Below are 18,502 nucleotides of genomic sequence, written 5' to 3'. Positions count from 1 at the left end.
AAGCAATATCATTCCCCGTGTTTATTTCACATACGAAAAAAGAATATCTATAAGTACTAGATAAAAAAAACTGTTGAGTAAAGATTAATCTGATATATTTTATTTAAGTGCATCTCATACTTATGGCAGGATTTTTAATAGTGGTAAAGTAAAGATTTTGTAATATTTTTTTTTCTTTTCACTTGTTAAATCGAAATCTCTTATACTTTCAATTTAAGAATTTAGGAATTAAATGGAAGTAAGTCTGAGGAAATAATTTTACTAGATGTATGCACTGCAAAAAAATTTACAAGACTAATATTCAATTACAAGAAGAACACCACATCCAGATCTGTGCTATGTTTGAAATAGCAATTTGCTGTCACAACCAGTGTCTTTCAGTGTATTTTAATTACTATGAAACTAAAAGCCATTTGTTTTCATATATTAACAATTTGAAGCATATCTAAAAAGGGATGAAATCTGGGAACTAAGCAGTTACGAAAGTAAATAAAATTTTATTGGAAATAGGATGAGGCGATTTTGTTTTTACCAGTATTATCTATATTTTTATCAATTTCATAAGGTTTGATGTTTATAGCAGATTTAGAGAACATTACAAGTGTATGGAATGAAAGTTCTAAATGACTTAATTCCATATTAACCATATTAAGAAAACTGTCTTTGTTATGAGCTAACTGCTCGTATATTTCAGCCCGTAAGAGATGTCTCAAAGTTTCTGTGATAGTTTCATCGTCTCTAGGAGCTTTCCCTAACACAGGATGCGTTAAGATGTTCCGAAACATCTTTTTAAACTCCATTAATATTTATATTTTAACAACACAAATTGTATAGCTGATATTTACAGAATGAAAAGAGTTTTTCCAGTTGGGAATCACTTAGAGTTAAATTCGTCGTAATCGTATTCCCATTTCGACAAGTACCAATTTTTTTGAGAAAGGTGATTTCGCCAATGTCAGTTATAACTACATTTTGCTACGTATTTTTGCCTATGATTATATCATAATAAACATCCACTGGTTGATATTATATGGTAAGTGAATGAAGTATTCGTAGAGAGGGTGACCTCTCTTTTGTCAGTCGATTTTTTTCTCTGAGTAATGAACTGTATCCAAATGAATAAAGTGGTAAGGTATTAGAGTAATTCCTTCCTTTGATGGATAGTACATTTCTCGATATTTCTTGTATCGTCTCATATTTATCTAAATTCTTTTGTTGTAAAAGTAATAAGTAAGTGCATTGAAAGTAAAAACATCTTCTCCTCGAGGATACTTTGCGGATGGAATGCTAGTTGCGAAAAAAATGAGCCTTGGTAACACTAAAATTAAATAAAACTTATTGGGCTATAAAATATTAAAGATTAAACCAAATCCATCAAAATGAACAGAAGAATACTTATTTCACCAGCTTTTCGAATAATACCACACATTTTGTAACTTAAAATTAAAAAGACCACCAGGAAAAAAAAAGCTGCTTTGAATGATTTGAGCAAAAGCTTCAACTTCTATAAAATAGATGACAACCCAGAATGCATTGCAAGGTAAACTTATTCCTGATTGGTTCAAAATACATGATCATAGACCATCTAGCGGTATACTCAGAAACTAGAAAAATAAAGCCTTTCTAGCGATAAGAAAATCTTTTCAACGTACGCAGTATTTAACTTGATTATTGACCTTGAATGAACAACCGTAAATATATAATTAATCAGTAAAGTTGATAGTAAGCAAAAGGTAACAAGATTTATTGTTGTAAGCTGTTCGCCTGAGAAAGCGTCAGCAAAAAAATTTCCTGCTTTCTTTTTCCTGCTCTGATATGTGAAGCTAATAAGTTCTTTAAATTCTAAAATGATAGAATTATATTTCAATTAAAGAAAGCGATAATTAATTATTGGATTAAAAAATCAAATTTGTCATTTTAAAAAATAATTAGTTAAGAAAATCTCCCCTAAGAAATTAATGAAATTGAAAAATAACCCTTCAGGTATATTAGAGCTGTCACATGTTATGAGTCATCTCCACTTCCGTTCAGTAATATATCACCGAGGATCCCTCTTATCTCTGGAAGTGCATTCTTAAATCACAACTACTACTGATGATCGTTAAGATTTTCAAAATTTTTGTAATATTCTGCCGAAGTTCAAGGACGTATTTTGTATGTGGAACGCCCTCAATAGCAGAAATTGCTAACACATTAATTTCTTTCAGCATCTATGTGTTTTCTTATCTCATTCTGTTTTGCAATACCAAAAAAATGTTTTTGAATATTGAAGCTATAGTAGCTCTTCACTATAGTTGCACTATTCAGCTTTATCCACGTAGCACGAAGAATACCACTTCTTCATTTGCATCTTGCATTTTGTTTACAACTTCTTACGTGATTTTTATTAGTTCTTAAGACCTTGGAGACTATATAAAACACGCGAAATATATTTAGTTTTTTAACTTTTAAAAACGTTAGATTTACTATTTCTTAATGTTAGAAATAAGAGCATTTTCTGGTCTTAACTTTGGTAAGTCCATTAATTTATCCACATACATAAATTACTGATAACTTTTATACCAATTTCAATATTGTTGACAAATTAAGTTAATTTAGAAACTGCATGCCTTAACAGTTTTATATGGATCGAAGGATTATGTAGATATTATAATGTCTATAAGATGATGTAGAAAATTCTTGGTATAATTGTAAGCAATTAATTTAGTATTATTAAAATTGTATTATTAAAATTGTATTATTAATTACAGATGTCAATAATAATGTCTTGTAGTGTAACATTAGGATGAGTTTTAATGGCCAAATTGACAAAAGTAATTAATATTTTAAATTAATTAGTAAATATCTTGTAAATTCTTGCAATTTATAGTTTAATAAATAATATGTAACTTACATAAAATATTATGTAAGTTTTTAATTTTTTATCGCAAGCTGTTGAAAATTCTTACCTTAGATATAAACGACTAATTTAGTATTAGCAAAATGACATTATTAGTTGTCATTAATAAAGTCTAATGCAGCGTAATAATTACTTTATTATACATAAAAACAGTTATTATTTTCAATTAATTAGTAAATATTTAATAAATTCTTGTAATTGAAAATTTAATAAATAATATGTAATTTACACCGAAATATTATTAAGTTATTACATGATACTGTTGACAATTCTTAGTTTAGATTTAAGCAATGCAATTTATGGAACAGAAGAGTCTTAATGCTATTTGAATTAATAAAAGCACCCATTATCTTTAGTTAATTAGTTAATACTTAGTTAATTCTCTTAATTACTAGTTTAGTAAATAATAAGTATTTCACCACAATATGTTTTGCACTTTAAAATATAAATAATTTATGTCGTCCCAATTTAATAACCTATGTATTATTTATCGGCAGAAAAGCAGAAATAAAGATTATTTCTATAAACGCTCAGAACAATACCAACTAATTATAGCGGTATTAAAGATAACGTGTTAATGAAATTCTCCGAAAATAAACCGAACTAATCTTTTGGGAAAATAATTAAATATGAAACTTTGAAAGTTTCGGTGCAAACAAAAATTAATGGATTAAGGGATTAAATATTTGATGGGAAAATTAATTGAAAGCTGTTTCAATCTAAATAATTAAATTTAGTATTTATACAGAATGAAGAGAAAACTGCAGAATGAATTATTTCCAGATCCATTATTATCAAAAAATATGCAATTTTTATGTTGATTAAATTCTTAATGCATATAGTTTGAAGTGAGATTTATCTTTAATTAATAAATAAACTTATTAAATGGAAATTTGAGTTCTTTACTTTTAAGATTTAGTATACTTTGTAAACGAATTTGCACTAAATATAGATTCTAAATAAATATATCTGATTTTTTATCTTCGTGCTTGCATCGAAGAAGAGAAAGAATTTTTCTTACTGCTATAAACTCCCTTTTAAATTAAATACGTTGGATAAAATTTCTCTTCAGGCAAATATTTCCAAGTTTGATAATAAATTTATGTTCTTTATGCTTTATATATAAAATGCAAAAAATCATGAATAAAAAATTTTAAAAAATGGATAATTTGCTTCAATAACCTTCTTTTTTTCATAAATGTAATAACGCCAATTTCTGCTCACTTTTGCTCGTCTTTTCTCTTCTTTGTCTTGTTTTACACCCAAGTTTAATGCCCACTTAATATAGTTTATTTTAATATTGAAAGAACTTCCGCATAAACTCGCGTTGTATAGTGTAAACTCCCGTTCAAAGGAAGGTAAAAATATTTTTGTTTAAGTTAAGTTTTTAGATAAAATAGAAACACAAATATATTAAATTTAAATAGCTCCTTAACTAATTCATTTTTTAAAATACATTTTTATCGTTAGCCTTAAAAGTACGTGGTTGCTAAGAAATATTTTTTGTTATTAGTCTTTCATTTACATCGGATGAAGTTAATCGGTATAAACTATTTAATTACTCCAAACTAATTTGAAAGCAAAACTACTTACTACTTTTCACGTGGTTTATTTTAATAGCAGATAGCTGTAAAAAGCTCTTATGCCTCTGACGTAATTTCTGCTAAATTGAATTGCATGTTAAAATGAAAAGAACCGTATGCGTAACATTTTTATATCAGATGTTTCTCAACACTTCTAAGGAATTCATTTACAAAATTTCATATACCATATCATTTAATAGCCTTAAAAGTCAATGATTTCATTTAATGGACTCTAAGAGAGCGGTGACGGAGGCAGTAAGTTTATTTTGTTATGTGGAATAATTTTTAAAAGTATTTTTCTATAAAATACTTTTTTAATATAGCAGTATGAAAAAAAGTTAATGCATCAATAACGCCAAAGAGGCTATCTTCCTTCGAGGCACAATCAAGATGACATATATCCCTAACTCTGACACATAGTTTTGTTGTTATTATCCAATCCTGATGCCGACGGGGTACACAGGTGAGCATTGAATTGGGTGATCAACGTTGGCAGAATGAGCCGATATTTAAACAGAATTGTTACTTTCTCGATAGTAAAAAAACAAGAATAAAAATTCGAAACTATGTATTTTCTTTTTTTTCATTATTAAAAGGCACGAACAAAAACTATTGCATAGAATCAGTCAAGCATATTCAGAATCTTGTCTTGATTTATCTGTTGTCAAAACATATAGTGAATATGTGGCTCAAGTGTTGAAGTTGAGAAACTATAATTAAGTCCTCTGTTGGCAAAAGATTAAATTACTTTCCGAACAACCCAAGACAATAATCTACTTTTTACAGAAAAAGAATGATGTTATAGCTAGCGATCTGGCACTATGTAGATACCGTCTAATAAGTTGATATAAATTAAAATTAATTAAATTAAAAAATGCATAATCGAACACTAATTTGTTTCTGGTACAACTCATTTCAAGATTCTTGGAGAAAAAAAAATAAATCCATTAGTAAATTAAATCTATTTTATTGAAAAGAAAGGCATAATTACTTGCTGAACTTCCAATGTTCATTTAGTTCAAAACAATGTAAATGTAATAATTTATTTTGAAGCTCTAATCGCAATTAGGCCCTTAGAAGTCTTAAAAGCTTTTTTCTATCTCGTTCTTTATCACAGATTAAAATTTTGCTTGAGTTAATATTTAATAAAGTTAAAATAAATAGATAAATAAATAAAATACGGTTTCAAAAAATAGAACTTTTAAAAATATTTATGGAAATGAGATTGGAATATATTTGGAATGTTCACTCTTCAGTTTATGCATTAGAAGTAAAGGTAGAAATAAATAATAAAACATTCAAATAAAGTTATATAAACAGTTGCAAAAATATCCTCTTGATAAAATGTTTAACAATAATTTTTATTAAATTTAAAAATTTACTATAACTTTAACTTTACTTTTGTGGACTTTTGAGTTATCGAGAGGGGCAGCAGTAAGACAAATTGTTAAACAATACATTAAAATTTGAAAAAAAAAACCATAACCTATATTAAAATAATCGAAGTGGCAGATTGTATTAAATCTTAAGTAGCTTTAACAAAACCACAATGATATCTTGAAATAATCGCTTTTTCCTAACGGCAGGCACTGAACCTCTTGTTATATTAAAATAACGAAAATTATCGCAGTTGTAGATTTTATGTATTTTTAAGTAGTTTAACAAAACCACAATATTATCTCGAAACAATTTCTTTTTTCTAACGGCAGTCTCTGAACCTCTTGTTCTTTGCCACAAAAAATGCCGTAAATGTTGCTAATTTAACGTTACCCGGTAGGCATTTGTGAACCGAAGACTTGGAGGCGAAGTAATATTATCCACGCCACACTGCTACAGACTCGCTCATAGCGTGGGTAGCATTAACACAACAAAGAACAACTCACAAAAAGATGTATTATTGCCCTGAGCGGAATTTAAACAAGCAGGGCTTCGCAATTAACATGCTAACCACTCGGCAACCTGACCGGCTGATCATGCAGGCTTGACCGGCTGAGATCAAGCATGTAGTCTTATTTAATAGTCTTGAAAACATTAGTAGCAATTTGATTAAAGTTGCTCATCTTGCATTTTTTTTACATATAAAATCAATATTTATACTTATTTACAGTGTGCAATGCTACTGCTTATGAATTGCAAATATCATTTCTCTAATAAAAAGATATGTAGCTATAGTTGATAACATAAATATGTCTGTATAACTAATAATAGAAATATATAAGTATATTATAAGTAGTATAAATATATAACAATATTATAAGTAATATATATATATATCTTTATTTTGTTCTCAATGGGGAAAAATATCTTTTTAAGGGAATGTAAATTTCTGAGTTTTCTAAAATAACATGCAAGATGTTTTTTCCCTTCAAAAAATCTTATTTTTTTTATTTATGTTTTTTCTTTTGTTTATTTTCTCTCTCTCTCTCTGTGTCTCTCTCTCTATTTTTTTTTATACAAAACAACACATTTCAAATTCAAATATTAAGAAGTCGAGAGAAATAAAAACAACGTTCTTTTTCTATCAGTGAGTAGAGCTGACTTTACATATGGAATAGAACGGCTCTAGTTTTTCAAAGAATTTTTATGTAGTGGCTTTTATGTTAAAAAGTAATGTTCAAAGAACATACATATGTAACATATCAGGACTTTTAGTGCTTCTCTAAGAGTTAAGAAAAACTATTGACTAAAAGCACTCAACTATTATTTTTTTTTACATAAAAATATATATTTTATGTCTTTCTAGATTTTTCATCCTTCTTCTGCCTTTTATCCTTTTTTTTGCTCTTTAAAAATGAAATAATTATATCATTGGTTCAAGTCGCTCTCTTTCTATTCTATATATAATATATATATTATATATACAACACATAGTTTTAAATTTTTCTTAGATAATTCAAGCACTTAATTTTAATTAATAGAAAAATTTGATTTTTCTGACGATAAAACTCTAAGGTTCTCTTAATGTTAGATATTCCTGTTCCAAGTATGGAGCGAAAAAATGAGCATTTATAATTTATTTTGAGGTCCTAAAGAAGTATGTAAAAACTAAAAACTATAGATGCAATAATTTTTCTAAAAAGGGTAATTTAAAAGGTTTGTTGGAAGTCTAATATTTTTGAACATCACAGGATCACTTAAATTTTTCTTATTAAGCAGGATTGAAATAAAGTTTTTTTAAAAATTCATTTAAAGGGGAATTGCTTTTTTTCTTTTCAATAAACGGACCGGGTTTTTATAACTCAAAACAAGTATGGTGTTTTTGTATCAAGTATTTCGGTAATTTAAGGTTATTTAAAGTGCCATTATTGCATAAGGAGACAAATTGTTTATTATTTTTTAATTAAATAGCTTATTAATATATTTTTATTATTTTATTTCAAGTACAAAATAATCTCAGTTTTTGTTTCTGAAGCACATAAATAGTGACATTGTATTCCGAAAAGGAGAGAATTTCCTTGTATTTTAGAAATATTTTTCCTATTTTAATACAATGTAATCTAAATTACGTGTGATTCAAACAATTTATGACTCGTCGACATTTGATGTCATTGTTTTCATTCTGGTTAAATTTTAAAATTAATATTTATTTTTTTACTCTTAAAAAATATTTTAAAAATCAAAACTTTTGGCAATTGTGAAATGTTTCAATAAAAAAATAGCTGGCTAAAACTGTATATTGCCTAAAAATGCATAATTTTTTTAACTAAATGAAATTTCTGAGAATTTTCTAGAATGAAGTGACGCTCATGAAATCAAGCGCTTGGAATAGACTAGACATAATAGTTTATATTTATTGTGTTATCTAGCTCTTAACTATCTAAAAAGAATCAGCTATGATTTAACTTCGAAAAGAAGCTATACATTCTACCACGAAAACACGAAAAAAGACAAAATATTTCCTAACAGTAGAAGTATTTTTGAAATTATTATGCTTGAATTAGCATAAATAAGAATAAAAAGAAATTTTTTCAGGAAAATATGGTAAGAAAAAATATCTTTTGGTTGCATTATGTAAAACAAGTTGAAACTTTTTTTTCAGAATCTTAGTTCTTAGTTACTCAGAAATCATCATTTTTAAGAATTGCAAATTATGAATTCTAACAATCTTTCTTAAAACTGAGTCATTGCCTAATTTTACTCTGAAGATAGTTCTATAGCTATTCGTCTTTGAAAAATATATTTGCACAGTAGTGAAATGTGTTTATTTTTAATGTCTAAATAAATAAGCATTTAATAAACTGCTGTAGGGGAGAGTGCCGTGCCTCAGTGTGAATATTTACACCACTCAGTAGAGGAATTTTGAGTTTAGTAAATCTAGTAGAGACCTGTAAAAAAGACCTCTATCTGCTGTTTTAACGAGATATTCATGTTTTCTAGACATTTGATAAAGAACTTTGGATTTTTGGTTTCTGAGTAGTTTCTTCAATTCATTTTCATTGGAAAATAGAATCTTAAAGTACTATAATTTAAAAACTCCAGCCAGCTTTTCAGTATTCTAGCTACTCGAAAAGTCATCTAGTTCCCAGTACCTTCACCGGCCAGAATTTTTTCTCTTTTTATGGAAAAATTGTTTGTCGGCAAACTCCAATTATTTGCGGTCCTCTCTACTTTTTTCTTAACTTATTTGACATTTTAAACTACATCAATTAAAATGAATAAAATATTTCAAATATTTTTTTTCCTGATTTAATCAACAGCTTTACTGAAAGGTTTATTTGCAAGCATGATCTTAAAAAAAAAGTAGAAAGAAAAGAAAAACATTTTGTATTAATTCTTGAATTTGCAATTCTAATTTCAAAATTTTCAAAACTCTTAAGACAATGCTTAATTTATATGAATATAACAAATTTATTTATTCTACTACGGCTGTTAAAGTGATCATTTTTTTCCGCTAAAAATTTATACTTATCTTAAACTAAGTCATTTCAATCGCAATAATTAATTATAAAAATTATCAACAATGATACACATTGGTTATAACTATATGGAACTGTTAACAATGGTAATGGTTTTTTCAAATATTGCTCTATTTAACAAAAAAATCAATTGTTAAAATAGCAATATTCCAAAAAAAGCGTCATTCTTGAAAAACTGTTTGAAAAGAGGTTTAATTAAGCTCTTGAGATATTTCAAAATGCCTTTTGGTGTAAAAAAGTGGATTAGAAAGCAAATGTAAGTTAATTTATTGCATCCATAATCATTATTGGTATATTAATTTGAACTATTGCCGCATAAATACTGTTACTTTTCTAACTCTACAAGTCTTACAAGTATTAAGTAAAGATTATAGTTCACAATATTTGTTCTATATTATAATTTCTATGATTTGAATACACGCTTACCTTTACTTTGCAACTAAAACTAAAGTATAAAAATTGGTGGAATTCACTTATGTTTTTTTTTTTGTAAAATCATTCTTGAAGATTGTCTAATTAACTCTAATAAGATACTCAATGTACAATTATATTAATGAAACTTATTCTTATTTAGAGTAGTCTATTTTAAAAAATATAGCCAATGAAATGAAGACTATGAATTTTTATAAATAAATATTAGCCACCATAGAATTTATAACAATACATATATTCAGTAAAATGTTTTAAATTCAACAGTTTGCAATGAGAGACCCTTCTTAGATATCGCAATTTTGGAATAAACCAAGATATATGAAGTAAAAAAAAACAAGAACCAATCACATAACGGTAAACAATAGTTGCGGTTAGTCGAATATGACTTATTAAAAGCAAAGTATACTATGGTAACCAGAAACGGATTTTCAGCAAAACTTAACGTAAAATTATCGCCAAGGCAAGGGCCTACTGAATTCTCACCATTCAGCAAAGCATTACTTGGTGTGCAAAAGGTTATTAGATTTGGTAAAAGTATCAGTCTATAATATTGAATTCAGAATTAGTATGGAAGTATATGCCATTTGATTTCTGCCATAGTATTGAATGAAATTAACTATAGTGTAAAATTTAAATAAAAATAAAATGTTTGTTGCATTTTAATTGGCATCTTTTTGATGCATTTAGCACTCGGAAAGAATGTCGGGTGCAAAAGGACGACGGCTTTAATTCCGTTCTTACTATACGAAACAATATTGTTCACATAAATTTGAAACCAATTATTTTGAGGCTCCAATTAATTCAAGGAATAATTGATGGCTTTTATTAATTCAAAACTTAAATAGCAAATCACTCTAACACCATTTATCATTATCATATTTATATGTATAGAATCACATTGAGTAGTGAATGAAATGGAGGTACGTAAAGTGCGCCAAAAAAAGAAGCTAAAACGCTTTAAACTGAAATTTAAAAATGCTACAGAAAAAGTGCTCTAAAAAGTTGAGTTGGGTAATTTTCCATACTCAGTCACTATTTTTGTGGCACTATAGGCTCACAACTTAAATGTTTTTCTTTATGATTATTTTTTTTACGTTTTGAAAGATATTTATTTAAAATAGCAAAAAGGGAAATCATATTTTGAGGTTGTAAAATGAAGGTATAAGGCCATGTTTTATTATTTTAATTTTCCTTTTAGAGTCAACGTCAAAAGATCTGGCGTGAAAAAGTATGGCTATTTGGTGGACGAAGGAGTGGTTGAGAAAAATAAGGGTAAACCTTTCAACCATAAATCGTATTTCAAAGATGTTGTTTTGGACAACTATGATGTGATTAAGCCATTTGTAGGAAGAATTGGCTCAGAATATCTAGATCTGAATTTGGCTAAGGTAATTATTTCGCTTACTTGCATGATTAGTGTTCATTTTATTTTAAATTTAATTTCGTTTCACAATTCTATTTTTATGAATACAAACAAACGGAGAAAAATATATTCTTTTGTTACTTAACTTATAAGCATGCATGTAACCAACCATACTTAGGAAAGCTGAAATCTTATATAGAATTTTCATTAGCACCATTCAAGTTGTAAATGAGAAAAAAAAACATCTTGGACATCTGTTAAAGTTTCGAATTTTAAGTGTGAAGGTGGACTTCTTCTTTCTTTCTCATGTAGCATAACTTTTTTATTATAATTATGTTATTACCTTTTTTTTAACTTTCATAACTTTTTTACTCATCTCTTAAACACTGTTTTAAATAAATTTATATTCCAATCCAGCTTTTCTTGCGAATACGAGAAAAATTGGGGCAACTATGGATATATGGTTGGTCTTTATTTTTAAACTTTTTTAAGTTGAACAATTTACTTTTATTTTCCAAAATTTACAGAGCATTCAAAAATGCCAACAGAATATCCGGCTTTTTTCAAACCATAAATGGAAAAAAACACTTGACTCCGTATAAGATTTTTGGTGTTCAGATTTAACTCTACCCTTTAGCCCACTGGCTCTTTAGAAAATGGGCAGAATTGGGATAATCTTTCTCTCCGAGACTATTTCCCCCCCCCCCAAAAAAAAACATGGAATAACTGGTTTGATATGCGGAGATGATTGCATGTTAAAATACAACTTTTTATGCAAAGAACCTTCAGTGGGTTAAATTTTGTCTGAACATTCGATTTGGTATTAACTTGAAATAATGATGGATTTTTAGAGTTTTTAAAACCGAAACCGCATAGGTATAATTTCATAATATTCATTGAGTAAGTATTAGACTAACAAGTGATTGTTTTAAACTTAATAGACATTTTATGAAATTTTGGACTTAATATTAAGCATGGAAATTATGCAGCGTTGATTCAAATGTCTTAACTTTTACAGAAGTCTAAGAAAAATGTAACGATATTATTATTAAAATTGCTACATTTGACATGCTTACTTTTTTATTAATTTCTCATTTAAAAGTTTAGCTCAGACTTTTTTTACGGAATATAGCATAAATGTTAACTTTGTCTAAGGTGATTACCACAAAAATCGTTTGTAGTTTTTACTAGCAAACATTGTTTTTAGAAAAATAAGTTGGATTGTTTTATTTGTTTAAAATTTCCATATTATTAGAAATAAAGTTTTTAAAGCAATAAGTGCCTATTTCCATTCCATAAATCGAAGAAAAAGTAAAGGGAATATATTGAATTTCTTAATACGAAAACTATTGATATCATTTCGAAAGCATTTTGGAATTTCACTATATTTAGTTTTTTTTTCAATTCAAAGATCTGCATACTGAATATTAAATTTTTCAAATGATTGTAAAAAGTTTTCAATGTTTTCAGACAATACGAAACTGCGATATGCTATTGATATGTGATATGTTCTGTTTTTTAAACCTTCTTAAATATTTACTTTTGATTTAAACGATTTTTTTATAATATGATTAATATATGATTTCTGAACATATGTTCAGCTAATTTATTGTATTATTGACTTTCCATTGTTCTCTTATAGCCAGAATTTCCTGATGCATCATGTTCCGGTGATCCTAGGGACACAGGTGATTCTGAGATCAAAAATGATCTAATTGATTGTCAGGATTAAATAATCCTTTCTTTGAACTTCAATACTTTCTCTACATTTCCAAGATAAATGAGAAGAATTTGGTGTGTAATATGTGTGTGATATTAGCCCCTTGACGGCTGGGCTCTATTTTTGAAAATAAAAAAAAATCCAGACATTTACGTAAATATTCAAAGATTTTGAACAACTGATGATAAGACTACTGTGTGGTATTACCCCATAAATAGGTGGACTTTGTTATTGAACCAAAGACTTGAGCAACATTTTCGTAACATTTCAAAGACTGTTTGACTATTGCGAGATATCAAGTCTGAAAAGAGTGGACTTTATTACTTTTGAGCCTGTAAACTCTTTTAACGATTTTGAACGATTTGTGACTTTTGTGAGATGTGAGCCCCTAGAAAGGTGGCCTCTGAATTTGAACCTGAAAATTGTCCCGAGATTTAATAAAATCTCAAAAATTGTGAAAGACTATTAATTATTGCGAGAAATGTGCCTTGAAAAGGGCGAACTCTGATTTATCAGCGATATTTTCTTAAAAATAAAAATAATGGGAATGACTATTAATTGTTGTGTGGTATGAGCCCCAGAAGGGTGAACTTTGTTGTTGAACTTGAAAACTCCCCGAAACATAAAAACTTAAAAATTTTGAGCAACTCATGACGTTCGTGTGATGAGCCTCTAGAAAGATGGACTCTGAATTTGAACCTGTAAACTCCTTCGAGATTTTAATAAAATCTCAAAAATTGCAAAAGACTATTGTGAGAAATGTGCCTTCAAAAAAATTTGTATCTGAAAACTCAGAATATTTTTGTAAAAAGAAACTATGTGAACGACTATTAACTATTGTGTGATATGGGCCCCGAAAAGGGTAGACTCTGTTTTTGAACTTGAAATCCATAGGTTCAATAAGTTGTAACTGATTCCTAAAACAAAAATGGAAAAAAAATAAAAATAAAAAAACAAAAATAATGTTTTATTATTTATCTGCTTCATGTAATGCTTTATGTAACTTAAAATTTTCATGTGAAAAGAAATACTTTCATGATATTAGAATATTTTATACTTGAGGTAAATATAATTGTCAATTACTTAATATATAATCCTCAAATTTACATCCTTGTTATGAAAAAATTGTGAACAATTTAAGGATATAAGCCTTTAAAGGTTTCATCTATTTTAACTCAGTCCGCAAACTTATGCCTCATCGGTTACAATAATGTTTATTTATAATGTTACAAAGCAATAATGTTTATTTATTCATCCAGAAATATGAAATTTTTGACTTATTAGCCTTAATCATTCAAAATTAAAGTTTCTGGATTTTTGTTAAAGTGGCGGCTTTTATATATTCTGGTAATGGTCAGGCAATTTGGAAAACTGGCATGACTTTTTTAACAAGTGTCTCCTCTAAAAATTTTACCTTACATATTATTAATAGCAAAATCATTTAGTAATTAACTCCAAATTTTGATAATAAACTATATAGAACTTTAAATCTTTTTTAAAAAAATTTAAGAAAGCTCTTTTCAAAATTTAAAAAATGAATATTCTGCATGCTCCAACTCATTTAAATCAGATCAGTTCACAATACAAACAAATTGCTTTCTTTCTATGAAATTTCCTAGATTTTACTATACTGTCCAAAAAAATTAAACTTTCTCTTCGGAAAATTTAATAACCAAAACTTGTTGTTTTTACAGAAAGCTCTTGTATGTTATTATATGTAAAATTTAAAAAAATCTTTTACTCTCCTTTGTAAGCTTCCCCCTCCATTTTTCAGAGAAATGGGGTTGAATTGAATTCTCATTTTCCTGTTTAGAAGAAATGTAATCGTACCCCTAAAATTTTTACTATATCCTTAAAAACGGGGGGAGAACTATACAGAGGAGATTAGGGGCGTTTCCAGGTATAACTATACTTTTTTGGTCAAAAAAAAAAATCCGTTGGTAAGTATTTTTCTTAAGAAACACCCTTATTTGCTATACTTTCTGGATAAAATGTATAAAATATCCTACTGATATTAAAAGACAAGATATATTTTGATGAAAATAGATATATATTTAACAGTTATTTTTGAAAAATTGCTCTTAATGTGACACCGTATGAAAAAAACGACACACGGAGACACAATTTAGGCCTACACATTAATTAAATTGATGTCTAAATTTGTGACTTTTAACATTGCATATTCAGTCATTTTCTCCCTCAAAAAGATTTTAAGATTCAAGTGCCATTTTTGTTAGAATATAGTTGGAGAGCCACATGTATGACGTCATTTTAAATGCACATATAAAGTAACTGTGTGTTAAAAATATTATTTTTTTATGCATTTCAGTGAAGTGGAACTTTAAACTGACCATTATAATGTATACCGAGATGACAAAAGTCATGGAATAACTCTTAACATTGTATTGGAATTTTTCTCGCTTTACGAAGTGCAGCAACTCGACATGGCAGGTACTTAATAAGTAGTTGGAAGTCCTTGCACGTATATTCAGCCAGACTGCCTCAATAGATGCTCATAATTGCGAAATTGTGGATGTAATATTTTGTGTACAAACTGTCCTCTTGATTATAACCCATAAATGTTCGATGGGGTCCGTATCGTGTGATCTAGGAAGGGAAATCATTTACTGGCATTGCCCAGAATCTTATTCAAACTGGTCGCGAACAATTAAGGTCCGTGAGAACAATTAAGGTAAGGGGAAAATTTTCATCCCCGTGGCATTTCACATTTTCATTGAAATATATCTTTATTTGATGGCATGAAGTCTATTAGTAAAAACACTCGACTCATAATGGGGGTTTTAGTAAAGGCACTAGAGTTGGTGTTCTGCTTCCATATGCCTTAGCAGCCGAAATTCATCGCGCTGTCCTAACTGATGCTTCTATTTCACGTCCAAGATAGATGCTTGCAATTATTTCATGCGATCTTACTTGTCTGTATACACTATAAATTTTACGCAAGCGTCGGCGATCTCGGTCACTCAGTGCAAACAGTTAGCCACTACGTTGTCCCTGGCTTGAAATCATGCCTAAAATTAGGTACACTCAGCCAAGTCAATAAAATGTTGAAATCTCTCAAAATTTCTGAAATAGAATATTTTCATGAGCCTAACTCTAATTCAATCATTCTACGTTAAAGGTCTGCTGATTCAAGTCTTGCTGCCATCTTTACATCATGCGATAAAAAGAACACTCTTTGATAAATGACTTGAACGCAAATAAAAGTCCTGCCTGTGCACATCCCATTTATACATTTTATACGTGACACTACTGCCATCTGTGTGTTTGTCACCTCAGAGTATAACTCTATACAAGTATGTTGTTTATTGCATCAGATATTTCGATAATTTAGGGTAATTTAAAATATTATATTATTATATAGTAAGATAAACAGTTTATTATTTAGTTATTTTTTTTTAGAAATTTTTTTAACACCTTTCCTTAGATCGTTTCCTCAATGGTATAGAAAGGTGTTAAATTAAAACCACATTTCTTCTCGTACTACACCGTGTCGTTAGGAAAAGAATAAATTGTCCAGCAATATGGTTAAACTCGACACCATAAATGCATGAGCCGTAATATAAAAAGTAATATAAATAGAGAAAAAAATATTTTGCTGTAGTAATTTTTGCTTTATTTATATAAAAAATAATCTTAGTTCTTGACTTTAAAATATAGACATAGTGACATAGTATTCTGGCAAAAATGAATTGCCTTGTAACTTCGCAGAAATTTTAGTTTTTTATTGAACAGTTTACAAAAGTTATCTAAATAGTCAACGAATCATTGAATTTACGATTCATTATTTAAACTATTGTTGTCTTTGTTTCCAATTTTTCAAGTTCATAACTATTCATTTTATTTTACTCTTGAAAAAAAATATTTTTGAAATTTCAACTTTAGTTAAATATGAAAGGTTTCAACAGAAAAATAACTTGACAAAACTATGCATGGTCTTGAAATGCGTGTAATATTTGAATAAAAGAAACTTTTTTTCTGAGAATATTCTAGAATGAAGGTGACATTCAGGAAATCAAGTGCTTGGAATAGACTAGACATAATAGTTTATATTTTTTGTGTTATCCAACTCTTAACTACCTAAAAAGAATCAGTCAAGTGATAACTGGGAAAAAAACATGGAATTCTTTAAATTCTATCACAAAATAAGACAAAAGATTTCCTTACAGCAAAAGTATTTTTCGAAAAGCATTATGCATGAATTAACATTGGAATGCATGAATAACTAAATAAAAATAAAAGCTTTCAGGAAAATATTGCAAAAAAATCTCTTTTTGTTACACTATGTAAAACAAGTTGAAGCTATTTTAGAATCTTACTTCTAAATGATTACTCTGAAATCATCATTTGTAAGAATTACGAATTCTAACCCTTTTTCTTACAACTCAGTCATTGCCAAATTTTACAGTGAAGATAGTTCTATATTGCAATTTGTTTTTGAATTAAATATTTGCACAATATTTAAAAGTACTTATTTTTTCTGTTAAAATAAATGAGCGTTTGATAAATTTCTGTAAGAGAGAATACCAAGCCTACTTACAAATATTAACACCACCCAGTACAGGAATTTTGTGCTTAGTAAATCTATAGTTAAGACCTGTATAAATGAGATTTCTCTGCTGTGTTTGGGACAAAATCAAGTTTTCCGCAATGTATAAAAGTATTAATTTCTGATATGCAAATAAATTTTTGATAAACTGCTGTAGGAGAGAATACTCTGTCTCGGAACAGTGTAAATATATGAAGCACCCAATACAGGAATTTTGCTTTTAATATATCTGGTTAAGACCTTTAAGTTAGAGCAGCTGTGCTTGTGAAAAAATCAGTTTTTCTAGACATACGATAGATTCTTCAGATTCTAGAAGATTTTTCATTCAATTTTATTCGGAAATAGAGCCCGACAGTACTTAACTTTAAAAAAAAAAACAAGACAAATATTCGTTAGGCCTAATAAAATTAAAAGTAGAGAATTCTCCCCGATAGCGTTCTATCAATTTTTTGAATCAACTTTATCAAAATAAACGCTATATATCAAATTTTCAAGCATATTGAAAAAAATTATTACTGGAATTAGATACCAATTTCTTTTTAAAATAAACAAAAGAAAATGCTTATTAGGCCTAATAAAATAAAAAAATATTGTGCTTGCTGTAGTTTGAATCAACCATTATAATTTATCTTCGACCAGAACAAGGTACCCGCAACAGTTCTTTAAAACAATGAAATAATGAATGTAGACTTTGCCATTCTCAATATGCAAAAAAATATTTTTAAAAACATATTAATTTCTTAAAACATTCGAATAAGTTATTTTCTGGATGATACCTCAAGTTTAAAGACTTACACTGACAAGCAAAGAACTCAAAATGAATATTTTTCAAGGTTAAATATATCCATACTACCATTCAACACAAAAAAGACAGTAGGTACCATTGCTCAACTTTCCTTACTTAAAATAAATAAATAAACTTCTGAAATGTGTCACAAAATTCATTCTTAAATATCTTCATAAACAAATAATAATGTATCTCTTACAAAATTTTTACTCTTAGATAATTTCAATTATATTTT

The 18,502-nt window shown here is 28.0% G+C and overlaps 1 long non-coding RNA gene across 1 annotated transcript; it reads left to right on the top strand.

Annotated features, from left to right (window-relative positions):
• The first annotated feature begins 1 nt into the window (after position 1).
• LOC139426300 (uncharacterized) lies at positions 2 to 13,826 on the top strand. Its single transcript, XR_011637523.1, has 3 exons — positions 2 to 143; positions 11,029 to 11,218; positions 12,836 to 13,826. It is a non-coding gene; the product is annotated as an uncharacterized lncRNA (long non-coding RNA).
• Positions 13,827 to 18,502: the final 4,676 nt, after the last annotated feature.

The sequence above is a fragment of the Parasteatoda tepidariorum genome, chromosome 8, assembly GCF_043381705.1.
Source record: "Parasteatoda tepidariorum isolate YZ-2023 chromosome 8, CAS_Ptep_4.0, whole genome shotgun sequence".
NCBI lineage: Eukaryota > Metazoa > Arthropoda > Arachnida > Araneae > Theridiidae > Parasteatoda > Parasteatoda tepidariorum.
This window is presented reverse-complemented; position numbering and strand designations above follow the sequence as displayed.